The following is a 12,324-nucleotide window of genomic DNA, read 5'->3' as shown; positions in this document are numbered from 1 at the left end:
TCTAAAGAAGTATAGAGTTGAGCTATGCTGAACTATTCAGAGTTCCTCCCAAAGGATTAAATAGTTTACAACTCTGTGTCTTAGCATAGCTTAAAGCTCTTTTTCCCAGAAAATTGTTTTGTCATTCTTTAAATCTTACCTTTAAATCTTAGCTTGAATTCTTTAAATTCATTTTCACAGTGATTTCTCCCTTTATCCCATAGTCAGTAGACAATTGCCCCTCTCATTCTTGTTTTCACATCATTCTATAAATGCTTTATCATTATTATGTAATAAAAGGTATCAGTCTCTCCAAATAGAATGTGAACTTCTGAGATCAGAACTTTATTGTTCTCCATATTTAGTCCCTGTCTGGTGACACAATGCTGGTTATGTATTTTCCAAACAAACCTCAATCTAAAGACAGAGTAGTTTAGTATCAATACCTGGAAGTGGTAACATGATCATAGAATAGATAACTTCCAATCACATATCAAACTTCTTCACACAAAAATGAGATACATGCATAAAGGATCTGAAAGTCATTAGAATATGCATTATCCATTTGGTGTGATGTGATACCTCATTGTAGTTTTGATTTGTATTTCTCTGATAATTAGTGATATTGAGCATTTTTTCATGTGCCTATTGGCTATTTGTATGTCTTCATTGGAGAATTGCTTGTTTAAGTCTTCTGCCTATTTTTGGATTGGGTTGTTTGTTTTTTTCTTACTAAGTCATGAGCTGCTTGTATGTTCTGGAGATCAAGCCTTTGTCAGTTTCATCTTTTGCAAATATTTTCTCCCATTCCATAAGTTGTCGTTTTGTTTTGCTTATGGTTTCCTTTGCTCTGCATAAGCTTATAAGTTTAATTAGGTCCCATTTGTTAATTTTTGCTTTTATTTCTATTGCTTGGGTAGACTGCCCTAGGAGAACATTGCTAACATTTATGTGCAATAATGTTTTGCCTATGTTTTCTTCTAGGAGGTTTATTGTGACTTGTCTTATGTTTAAGTCTTTAAGCCATTTTGAGTTTATTTTTGTGTATGGTGTGAGGGAATATTCTAACTTCATTGACTTACATGCAGCTGTCCAGTTTTCCCAACACCATTTGCTGAAGAGACTGTCTTTATTCCATTGTATGTTCTTGCCTGCTTTGTCAAAGATTAATTGACCAAAAGTTTTGGGTTCATTTCTGCACTCTGTTCTGTTTCATTCATCCATATGTCTGTTTTTGTATCAATACCATGCTGTTTTGATTCCTGTAGCTCTGTAGTAGTATTGTCTGAAGTCTGGGAGGGTTATTCCTCTATCTTTGTTCTTTTTCTTCAATATTGCTTTGGCAATTCTGGGCTTTTTGTGATTCCATATAAATTTTAATATGATTTATTCTAGTTCTGTGATAAATGTCCTGGGTAATTTGATAGGAATTGCATTAAATCTGTAGATTGCTTTGGGCAGTATGGCCATTTTAACAATATTGATTCTTCCAATTCAAGAGCATGGGATATCTTTCCATTTCTTTAGGTCTTCTTTAATTTCCTCAATCAATGTTTTGTGCTTCTCCATGTATAAGTCTTTTAACTCCTAGGTCAGATTTATTCCTACGTATTTTATTGTTTTGGGTACAATTTTAAAGGGGATTTTTTCTTTACTTTCTATTCCTATCAATTCATCTTTAGTGTAAAGAAATGCAACTGATTTTCGTACATTAATCTTGTATCCTGCTACGTTGCTGAATTCTTTTATCAGCTCTAGTAGTTTCTGTGTGGAGCTTTTAGGGTTTTCTATATATAGCATCATGTCATCTACATATAGTGACAATTTTACTTCTTCTTTCTCAATTTGTATTCCCTTTATTTCTTTTTCTTGCCCAATTGCTGTCGTTAAGACTTCCAAGACTATGTTGAATAGAAGTGATGAGAGTGGACAACCCTGCCCAAGATTTTAATGGGAAGGTTTTCGGTTTTTCACCATTGAGTACTATGCTGGCTGTAGGTTTGTCATAAGTAGCTTTTATTATGTTGAGATATGTTCCCTCTATACCCACTTTGGTAAGGGTTTTTATCATAAATGGGTGTTGAATTTTATCAAATGCTTTTTCTGCATCTATTGAGATGATCATGTGATTTTTGTCCTTTCTCTTGATGATATGGTGTATCACACTGATTGATTTGCATTTGTTCATGCAGCTTTATGTTCCTGGGATGAACCCAACTGGATCATGTTGTATGATCTTTTTTTATGTGCTGCTGGATTCTGTTTGCTAATATTTTGTTTAGGATTTTTGCATCTATGTTCATCAGTGATATTGGCCTGTAATTTTCTTTTTTGGTAGTGTCTCTGTCTGGGTGATGGTGGCTTCATAGAATGAGTTTGGGAGTACTTCCTCCTTTTCAGTCTTCTGCAGGAGTTTGAGAAGGACTGGTATGAATTGTTCTTTGTATGTTTGGTAGATTTCCCAGTGAAGCTATCTGGTCCTAGACTTTTGTTTGCAGGGAGGTTTTTCATTGCTAATTCGATTTCATTTCTAGTGATCGGTTTGTTCAAGTGGTCAGTTTCTTCTTGATTCAATCTTGGTGGACTGTATGTTTCCAGAAACTTGTTCATTTCTTCTACGGTATCTAATTTGTTTCTATAAAATTGTTCATAGTATTCTTGTATGATATTTTGTATTTCTGCCATGTTGGTTGTAATTTCTCTATTTTACCTTTCTCGTTTTGTTTATTTGTGCTCTGTCTTTTCTCTTCTTGGTGAGCCTGGTGAGTGGTTTGCACTTTTGTTTACTCTATCAAAAAAACAGCTTTTGGTTTGATTGATTTTTTCTATTTTTTTTAATCTCTATTTATTTCCTTCCTGATCTTTATTATTTCCTCCCTGCTGCTGATTTTTGGTTTTGTTTGTTCTTCTTTCTCTGATTCTTTCAGCTGGTAGATTACATTGTTTATTTGATATTGTTCTTTCTTGAGGATGGCCTGTATTGCTATGAACTCCCTTCTTAGGACTGCTTTTGTTGCATCTCATAAATTTTGTGTGGTTGGGTTTTCATTGTCATTTGTCTCAAAGTAGTTTTTGATTTCTTCTTTGATTTCATCATTGACCCATTGTGGTTTTTTTGTTTGTTTGTTTGTTTGTTTTTTGTAGTGTGTTGTTTAATCTCCATGCTGTCTTAATTTTTTTTCCCTTTGTTTTTCTGTTTATTTCTAGTTTCATGGTATTGTGGTCAGAAAAGATGCTAAAATAATTTCTATCTTCTTAAATTTGTTAAGGCTTCTTTTGTTCCGAAGTGCATGATCTATCCTAGAAAATCTTCCGTGTGCACTTGAAAAGAATGTATATTCTATTTTTGGGAGATACAGTGTTCTGAAAATATCAACCAAGTGCATTCATTCTATTGTATCATTTAGTTTTTCTGTTGCTTTATTAATTTTCTGTCTGGAAGATTTGTCCAGTGATGTTAATGGGGTGTTAAATTTTCCAACTATGTTTGTGTTTCCATCAATTTCTACCTTTATATCTGTTAGTATTTGCTTTATGTATTTAAGTGTTCCTATACTGGGTGCATATATGTTAATGAGTGAATATCCTCATCTTGTATTGCTCCTTTAATCATTATATAGTGTCCTTCTTTAGCTTTCTTTCTGGCTTTTGTTTTAGAGTATATTATGTCTGAAATCAGTGTTGCTGCTCCAGCTTTCTTGTCATTCCCATCTGCATGGAATATCTTTTTCCATCCTCTCACTTTCAATCTATGTGTGTTCTTCTCCCTAAAGTGTGTCTCTTGTGTGTAGCAAATTGTAGGTTCTTGTTTTATTATCCAGTCTGCCACTCTATGTCTTTTTATTGGAACATTTAGTCCATTGACATTTACAGTAATTATTGATTGATGTGTCTTTATTGCCATTTTGAACTCAGTTTTGCAATTTCCTCTTTGTTCCTTTCTTTTTCTTTTTCTTTTTGTGGTTTGATAATTTTCCTTTGCATTATCTTGATTTCTTTTTAGTTTTTGTGACTGTATTTTAAGTTTTGGCTTGTAGTCACCATGTTTTGTACATCTATTAACCCATTAGTATATCTGTTCATTTTAAACTGATAGTGTTATAATCTCAAACTCATCTTATAAAGAACAACAACAAAAAAATCTATATTTTCTTGCTCCCCTCTCCAACCCTTCATGATTTTGATGTCCTCTTTTACAATTTCATGGTTATTCTGTTGTAACTCATTGTAGTTATCATCTTTCCAATTATGGTTTTCTCCTTGCTGTAGCATCCTAGACAGGTCATTTTTATCTTAAGATTATAAGGTAGGTAAAAGAGCATTTTCTTCTAGCATTTAAAAAAAAACCTCAAATATATATTTATTGTGAAATAAATGAAAAATTGTATACTTTAATATGAAGAGAAGTGCTTGTGTATGTTTTACTGTGTGGTGGCTTTTTTTGTATAATTTTCCTTTTGATTATTTTCATTATCTACTCTGCTTATGAGTCTTTGTGATATTTCCAATATAGAACATATCACTACCTAATTCCTCATGTTGCCGTGCTATTTTTCTGCCCTGTATAGCATAATTCCTTCACCTAGTTAAATGCTCACCTTTTAAGATCCTGTTTATTTATGTCTTTCATGAGTCAATCAACCAAAGGTATCCTCTGAGGCACTTTGGGCAAATTCTTATTGATTGTATTTGACACAATATGTAGTAACTGTTTATTCATGTGTCTTATCCATTTTCCTTGAACACACACACACACATACAATCAGACAAAAAAAAAACTTTGATGTTTACAATTAGATTTAAACCATGAATGCAATTAATTATATCTCTCCTATAGTAATCACTGATTTTATTTTAAATGTAAATACAAATCAATTTCCATTATAAAACTTCTAAAGATAATATTTAAAATTACCATGTATGTCATAAAAGTATAATACAAGTATGATTGACTATCAGAGAAATTTGGTGAGCAAATTCAGTTCTATTTTGAATTTTTTTTTTAAATCCTGTGCATGTCTCTCTTGAAACCTTGCTTATGGGATTCAGAATCTGAAGTAATATTGAGACTATCCATCAATCCAATGACAAGTTCTCTTTATCTTATCTTAAAATCCTATAAAACATCAAATATGATAGGAATCTACACTAAGAAGCAACTATGATTTTTGACTTGGGAATTAATGACATCACATCAACAATTAAGCCAGAAGAGACGTAGCTGTAGATGGATAGTCATCGCTTTTAAAGTTTATATTTTCAATGTCTCTGTAGAGCTAGGTCTCTCTCTCTCTTGCTCTCCTTCTCCATAGCAAATATTTTAATCAAATTTTATGCATATGTTCGACTGTTAATATATCTGATGCCATTTCTTTAAAAAAAGAAAATTACTTTCATTTCATAAGACAGCTGAAACATACAAGTTGGCCAACTCTACTGAATAAGTTTACCATCCCAATTCTGCACTACCACAAACACCACTGGTGATTTTTCAGTCTTACCGTGCATTCTCATGGGTCCGTGATGTTGTCCATGCTGTGTCTTCTGCACAGAATCCTCCTCTTCCTTTTGCTGTAAAGATCAACTACTTATTTTCACAACTTCATCTTCTCTCTGTGTATTCCACAATCCTCTGCATTCCCAGAGCATCCTTCACCTGCCTAGGTGAAGAGCAAACATGTTGTTCCCTTGAACTTACTGTCTAGATTTTATACATAATTCCACTACTGAATGTCACATTTTATTTCACTTTGTGTATGTGTGTGTGTGTGTGTGTGTGTGTTTTGCCTGTCCTTACACCAGACTGTTAAGGTCTAGAATTCAGACACTCTGTTAAGAATGGTGCTAGATAGTTCTAGACACTGTGGATATACCAGTTAAGACTCATGGAACATACATTCTTGTAAAGGGAACATACCATGCACAAAGAAATACACAGTATTCCAGGAAGTAGTAACTTCTCTGAGAAATGAATAAAAAGCTAAAAAAATCAAATAATAATGGGGGTGTTGTTTTAGGGAGAATGGTCAGGGACTGAGGCTTATTAAGGAGGTGACATTAAATCAGAAACATGATTCACATTCCAAGGTAAATCATTTTAAATAAAAGATAAGAAGGTTGTGATTAAACTAAGTAAGACTGAAAATTCACTATTACAGTTTAGCAAAAATACATAGATAAACCCAAGATTTAGGAGGCCAGATATACTGCGTTCTGATTGCCATTACCTCTTATTTTCCAGGCAATTTATAATTAAATTGTCACCAACAAAGTACGCTTTGGGAAAGAATGTGCATGCCTCTGTGTGTGTGCGTGTGTGTGTGTGTGTGTGTGTGTGTGTGTGTGTGTGTGTTTGAGTCCCTGGGGAGGAAGTTCACGTGTTCATGGGTGTGCTTGTATCATAATGGCATGGAAAAGATTTCTTACAAGATTGTGGTGGACTGGCTCTACTGAAATGGTCTCTCTTCCAAACTTCCATGAATTTACAACCCATATTACTGAATACCTCTAATACATATTTTAAAAATCTTTAATATTGTATATTTTCACCACCAAGCACATGGAAATATTAAACAACTATTTATTGAACATGAGTAAGCTGCTGTAAATTAGCACTCCACAAATTTTGTTTGGTGGCAGTTGTATGGAAAACAATTATTATTTACATCAAGGAGAAGGGAAAAGTTCTGAGAAGGAATATAAACTAGGAATTTTAAACTTCTAAAATTATTAAACTTTATTTTTATGTATGTTTGCCACTAAAATTTATACTTATATATATTTTCTTTCCATCCATTCTCTATTTTCTATTGGTCTTAAGTCGTTAACTTAAAATTACACACATTTACCTGAGCTTCCATAGTGTTTATATAAAGCAGATATTCACATACATATGTGGCCACCTTTGGTGAATGATGACATCAGTTTACTTCAAGAAAAAGTGTGGATCTTATGAATTGAGGGCAAGATTCGCTCAACTAGGACACGTTACTTTTGGCTACTACCAACATAATTGTAACTTTTGTTCATTTAAAAATTTTAAGTTTAGTTGATTCATTATGGGCTTTATTTAATACACTAGTAAAACTCTTGCATACATTTGATTTGTCTTAAATCCCATGACAGAAGTTGCTTTTTTTCCAGCATATGGTCAACCTAAGCACAGTTTGAGTGCACTTCATTGCACACTTTAGGCAAAGAAAAATAAATAAATAAAAATACCTTTCTCCCCCCTAAAAGGAGAGGTGAGGTCTATGGTTTCTCAGCCTATGCCACCTGTTCAACCAAAGAATGTTATGTTTGGAATGAGCAGGAATCCTTAAGAAGAAAATAACTTCTTTTTTAATATTACCATGTTAATTACCATGTTAGTTACCATGACCTTACCATATGCTTTTTATTAATGACCTGAGTCCCATGAGCTGAGAAAAAAAATAGCAACCCAGAAATATTTTCTTCATCACTCTTGCATGAAAGGTGGAAAGATTCTTGCATTCTATACACTTCCTTCATGTAGTATAGATAAATTATGCTCATGAATAATCTGCTGAAAGACTAAAAGAACTCTCTCAAAATGAAAGAGAGAATCGGTTTACTTTTTTAAGGAACCAACTCAATTCTACCTGCACTTGTTTCTTTCCTCATCTCTCAGTGTGAAGACCCTGTGGGATTCCTGGCAATGACCAAAGGGCACATAAGTAGTCCCATTTATCTAACCTCATACATATGCAATAAAAAAAAAGAGTATCCATGGGTATCTCCTGTGTAGGGTCCCTGCCTTTTCCTTAGAGTGATTTCAGCATGGAATGGAAGGGCAAGTCACAGATGATCTGATGTTTATAACTCAGTGTTGTTATGATGAGGAGGAAGTGCTTAGCATTTAGGTAGTTTTGTCTCTACCCAGAGAGTAGTGAGATGGAAGGTATCCGGTAAACTATGTCTGAAGAAATGGTGGCCATATATTTAGTTTTAGTGTTTGACTATAAGAAGTCAATTTTTAATGATATAGCCATCATCAGATGTTAATAAATGTCATACCAAAATCCAAATGCTGGATAAGAAATGCTCAATAAGATCGTCCAGGTTGATAACATTCTGCCCCCTTAAAGGACTAGCTGCCTGTGTATTGATGTTATTTGGGTATATTTTAATTTGCCTAGATGCTTCAGGGCCACCATATCTCCTTTAAAAATTATTGCTTCCAACTAGACTTAATTTTACCCTGACTTAGCTCAGTTCCATTTATTATATATTTTTTTTAACTTTAAAGAGATCATACCTTACGATCATGTGTTTTCTCTGAATCCATACTTCTGTCCAGATTATCTTTGCTAATCTTTAACATACTGCCTGCAAGAATCTATTTGCCCATTTCTACCTTTGGGCTGGATTTCATGGAGTTTATTTATGTAATCAATATAGCACGTTGGGATTCTTCTAAGAAATGATATGGTACAAAGTAAAGCACAGATCATTTGCTATTATTTAGCTTCTATATGTGGCCAAGTATATATTTATTCAATTAAGACAAGATCACTTTATCAGAAAATCTTTTGAAAGAATATTAAAATTGAGTTATACCAAGAGATTGACATTCTACTCTTATGGACAAGACCTAAGATTTCCTGGCGTAAGATTGTTTCTCAAATGTATCACACAGCCAGGGTAACAAATATTTCCAACTTCTTAAGAGTTCTCACATAATTCAGTAATTCCAATTTTCTTAATATTTCCTCATTTCAAAATTAACACTTGAAATATGAGGTAACAGTTTATAAAATAAAATTGTGGAAAATATATATTACCAAGTGAATATGCAATATTTTAGTCATAGAAACAAGTTGGAACAGTTTTGACTTTGAAAATCCTAAATACATATATGTTTTTCTATGTATGACATACATATGAATTTTACATTTTTATAATATATTAAATTCATATATACACATATATTTAAATACAGGCTTCTGAAGCATTTCCCATTTGTAGAATATTTTAAAATATTTCATTGGTAATTTATAATTATGTACAATTGTACAAATAGAGAATTGGGGTTGAAGAAAAGAACATAATAAAATACGACATCAGTGAGTGCTAAGCCTATTTGACTCTTGCTAAAGTAAGGCTTAGATCAATATCACTGCATATTTATGACAGACAAACTCAATTAGGCTTCCATCAACACCAAGCTCTTTTACTCCTCTCACAAAAACCAATAGGTTGAAAGTCTACTCTATCTCCTCAAATTTCTGACAAACCCTCCTACTCTACCACTCAGCCAACTTTCCTTCCATTGCATAAAGAAAATAAATCATCCCAAACTGCACGCGTTCAATTTGACAGGTCAAACCCGCAAACCTCCGGCACCTATAACCATGCTTTCCTATGCCCACCAGTTATTGCAGAGAAACCGGTTCTCCTTCTAACTAAATTTTGTCCCCACTTATATTCTATATAACATCTACCTTTTCAATAACCTTATAAATACAGTCTAATCAGCTCTCCCTTTTATCTGAATTCTCTCCATTTCTATTATGTATCTCCTATCATTTAGACAGTCTAAATTCTCACTGATATAAATAACATATTCTAAATTTATACAAAATAAAACAAAACAGCAAATGAGCAAAAGCAAACACATCTCTGCAGACTTTGCTTTATGTTCAGCTACACACCATCCCAGACCTTTCTTTCCCAGTCATGTTCTCCCATCCCATTTTCACCACATCACACATTTCTCAATCACCTTCTCCTTCCTTGACTAACTTCAATTTTACTTCCAGGCCCAATACCACCAAAAATAAGTTTTCTTTGAAGTCAGTGATTCCATCTATGTCAATACAAGAGATTGGCATTGTCTTACACATAATTGTACTTGAGCTATCAAAAGAATTCCCCATTATTGAAAATTTCTCTCTTATATAATACATTCCCTAGTATGCCATGATTCCATGCTCTCCTGTTTGTGCTCCTATAACTTGTCCACCCTCCTATTCTCTTTGACTAATTTGACATTATAGTTTTCTTATGTTGTTTACAGTATTCAGTTCTAGATCATTCAACTCTACTGTATGTTCTCCAAATGCAGTACTGATGATTTAAACATAGGCTGGTGATTTCTAAATTTATATGTTTGTTGAAGGACCTTCCAAAAGTTTTAGACATTTTGACCATCAGCCTACATTGCCTCTTCAAAGTAGTATTCAAAGTAAAATCAGAGTCAAATATCAAACCCATGAAAATTTCAGGCTCTTCACTCTTAAGAGACAGAATAGACCAAGATTACTTTAAGTGTCTGAGCAACCAGAAGGACAGAGAGATGAAGAAGATGGGGCAGATGAGAAAGATGGTCAAAGAAGTAAGGGACAGTCAGAGTTTGGTTTTAGACGTGACAGGTAGGTTGTTATTAGATATCCAAATAGAGATGTCAAGAATACACTTCAGTATGAATCTGAAGCTAAGGGATAAGGATTGGCTAGAGATATAAATTTGAGAGTCCCTAGGCAAAGGATTGCACTTAAGGCTGGAAGACTAGGTGAGATCACCCAAGGAATGAGGTATGTGGAAGAAACATCAGGGCTCAGTGTCTGGAAATCTAGTATTGAGAAATTGAGGAGACTAGGAAGAATCAGCAAATGAGCTAAAACAGGCATAGCCAGATAACAAGAGAAAATTTCACAAAATGGAACAATTCTAGAAGGCAAGCGAAGGAGGTATAAACGTGTTTCTTATTTGGCCATCTTTCTTATCTTAGAGGTAATGCCATTCTTCTACGGGCTTAGACGCTTGAGATCACCCTTGTCTATTCTGTCTCACATCCACAACATTCTATCAACAAATCTTTCCAGCTCTAACTGATATTCTAGCTCCGTTGGTACCACACCATTCATTCCAAGTTATTATCACCTCCCACCAGGATTCCTGCAAGACCTTCTACTGGTCCCTCTAATTTTATCCTTGCCCTGTTCAAACTATTCTCAACAGCCAGAATGAGTCTACTGAAATGTCACTCAGATGATGTGACTCCCCTGAGTAGAAACAATGTTTTGTTCAGCTCTCTCAGTGCAAAAGCTGAAGAAGTAATCAGTTAGCCCGGTGCTGGTCTGTCTGCCCCTGTTACCTCCGTTATTGCACTTCCCCCTAAACTCCCCTCCCACCACCTGCCTGCCACACAGGTCTCCTTGGTATTTTTGACAACACCAAGACCTCTTGTATCTCAGGCAATTTGCAATTTTTTTTCTCTCGTGAACATGTTTTCCCCAGATATGTGCCGAGATCATTCTTTCATCTCAGTCAGAATTTTACTCAAAAATTATTATCATGGTAGACTTGGATAAAATTGCAGGCAGTCACGCCACACTACCACCTTCTACGGTGTATCTTTTTCTAAGCAGAATTGATTACCATTTATATCATAGTTAGTTTCCATACGGAAATCATTTTTTTCTATTTTGTTCATCCTTTAGAGTTTTATCACCTGGAACAGTGTCTGGCACATAAAAGTGATCGATACAAATCTGTTGAAAGAATGAATGACTAAATGAATGAATGAATGGCAAAAAAGGAAGGGATACAGAGACAAAGAGACAGAGAAAGATTTTCTTTTCATTAGTATCTATTTGGAAAATTTAAGTGTGCTTGCCCTATAATTTTGAAAGAATAAGGTAGTTTTAAAACAAGTAATTTATATTTAAATTTTAGTTTAAATGAACAACAGATACTCTAAATTAAAAATAAATCAGAACTGGAAGAAATAAATTAGTTAACAAAGGACAGTATGGAATTTAAACACAAAGGTTGGATGGGTTAGGATAACAGCCTTAGAACACAAAGTATTAAAGTCCAGTAGACTCATACATTGGGTTAGCTGATTCAATAAATATACATTTGTCAATATACATTTTTTATTCCTGAAATCTGACTAGGTGAATGCTTGCAGCAAAATACGTTTTGTATGTTTTTTTACTATGTTTACACATTTTACCAAAATTTATTGACATTCATACAATTCTGCAGCTAAATATATAATTTTTATTAGAAGCATATTTCAGAATTATTTTTAGTATGAGACCCTGAAACTTTTAGACAGAGTAAATTGTGCTTGAATGTTAATTGAGAAGTTATAGAGTGCACAATTTCTACTTAAAAACTTGAACGCAAGCTAATTCTTCTGTGGTTGCCTGGGAACTAATAAGGAGTATGTCAAATTGAAAGACAGGTCTGACTGAAGCAGCTTTGAATAAATAATAGAATTGTTGTCAACTTTAGCCTCAGATAAGTGAGACAGGGACCAATTCTAAGCTAAACTGAAGGGAAGACAGTTGAAACATCTTTTGTTATTTTTAG

At 33.9% G+C, this 12,324-nt stretch overlaps 1 protein-coding gene across 1 annotated transcript in view; it reads left to right on the top strand.

The window, feature by feature from the left end:
* Positions 1-12,324, top strand: part of FSTL5 (follistatin like 5) — a 667,318-nt gene that overhangs the window by 95,589 nt on the left and 559,405 nt on the right. The window lies entirely within an intron of this gene.

This window comes from Camelus bactrianus, chromosome 2 (genome assembly GCF_048773025.1).
Source record: "Camelus bactrianus isolate YW-2024 breed Bactrian camel chromosome 2, ASM4877302v1, whole genome shotgun sequence".
Taxonomy (NCBI): Eukaryota; Metazoa; Chordata; class Mammalia; order Artiodactyla; family Camelidae; genus Camelus; species Camelus bactrianus.
The sequence above is the reverse complement of the archived record's forward strand: the minus strand, read 5'-3'. Positions and strand labels throughout refer to the sequence as shown.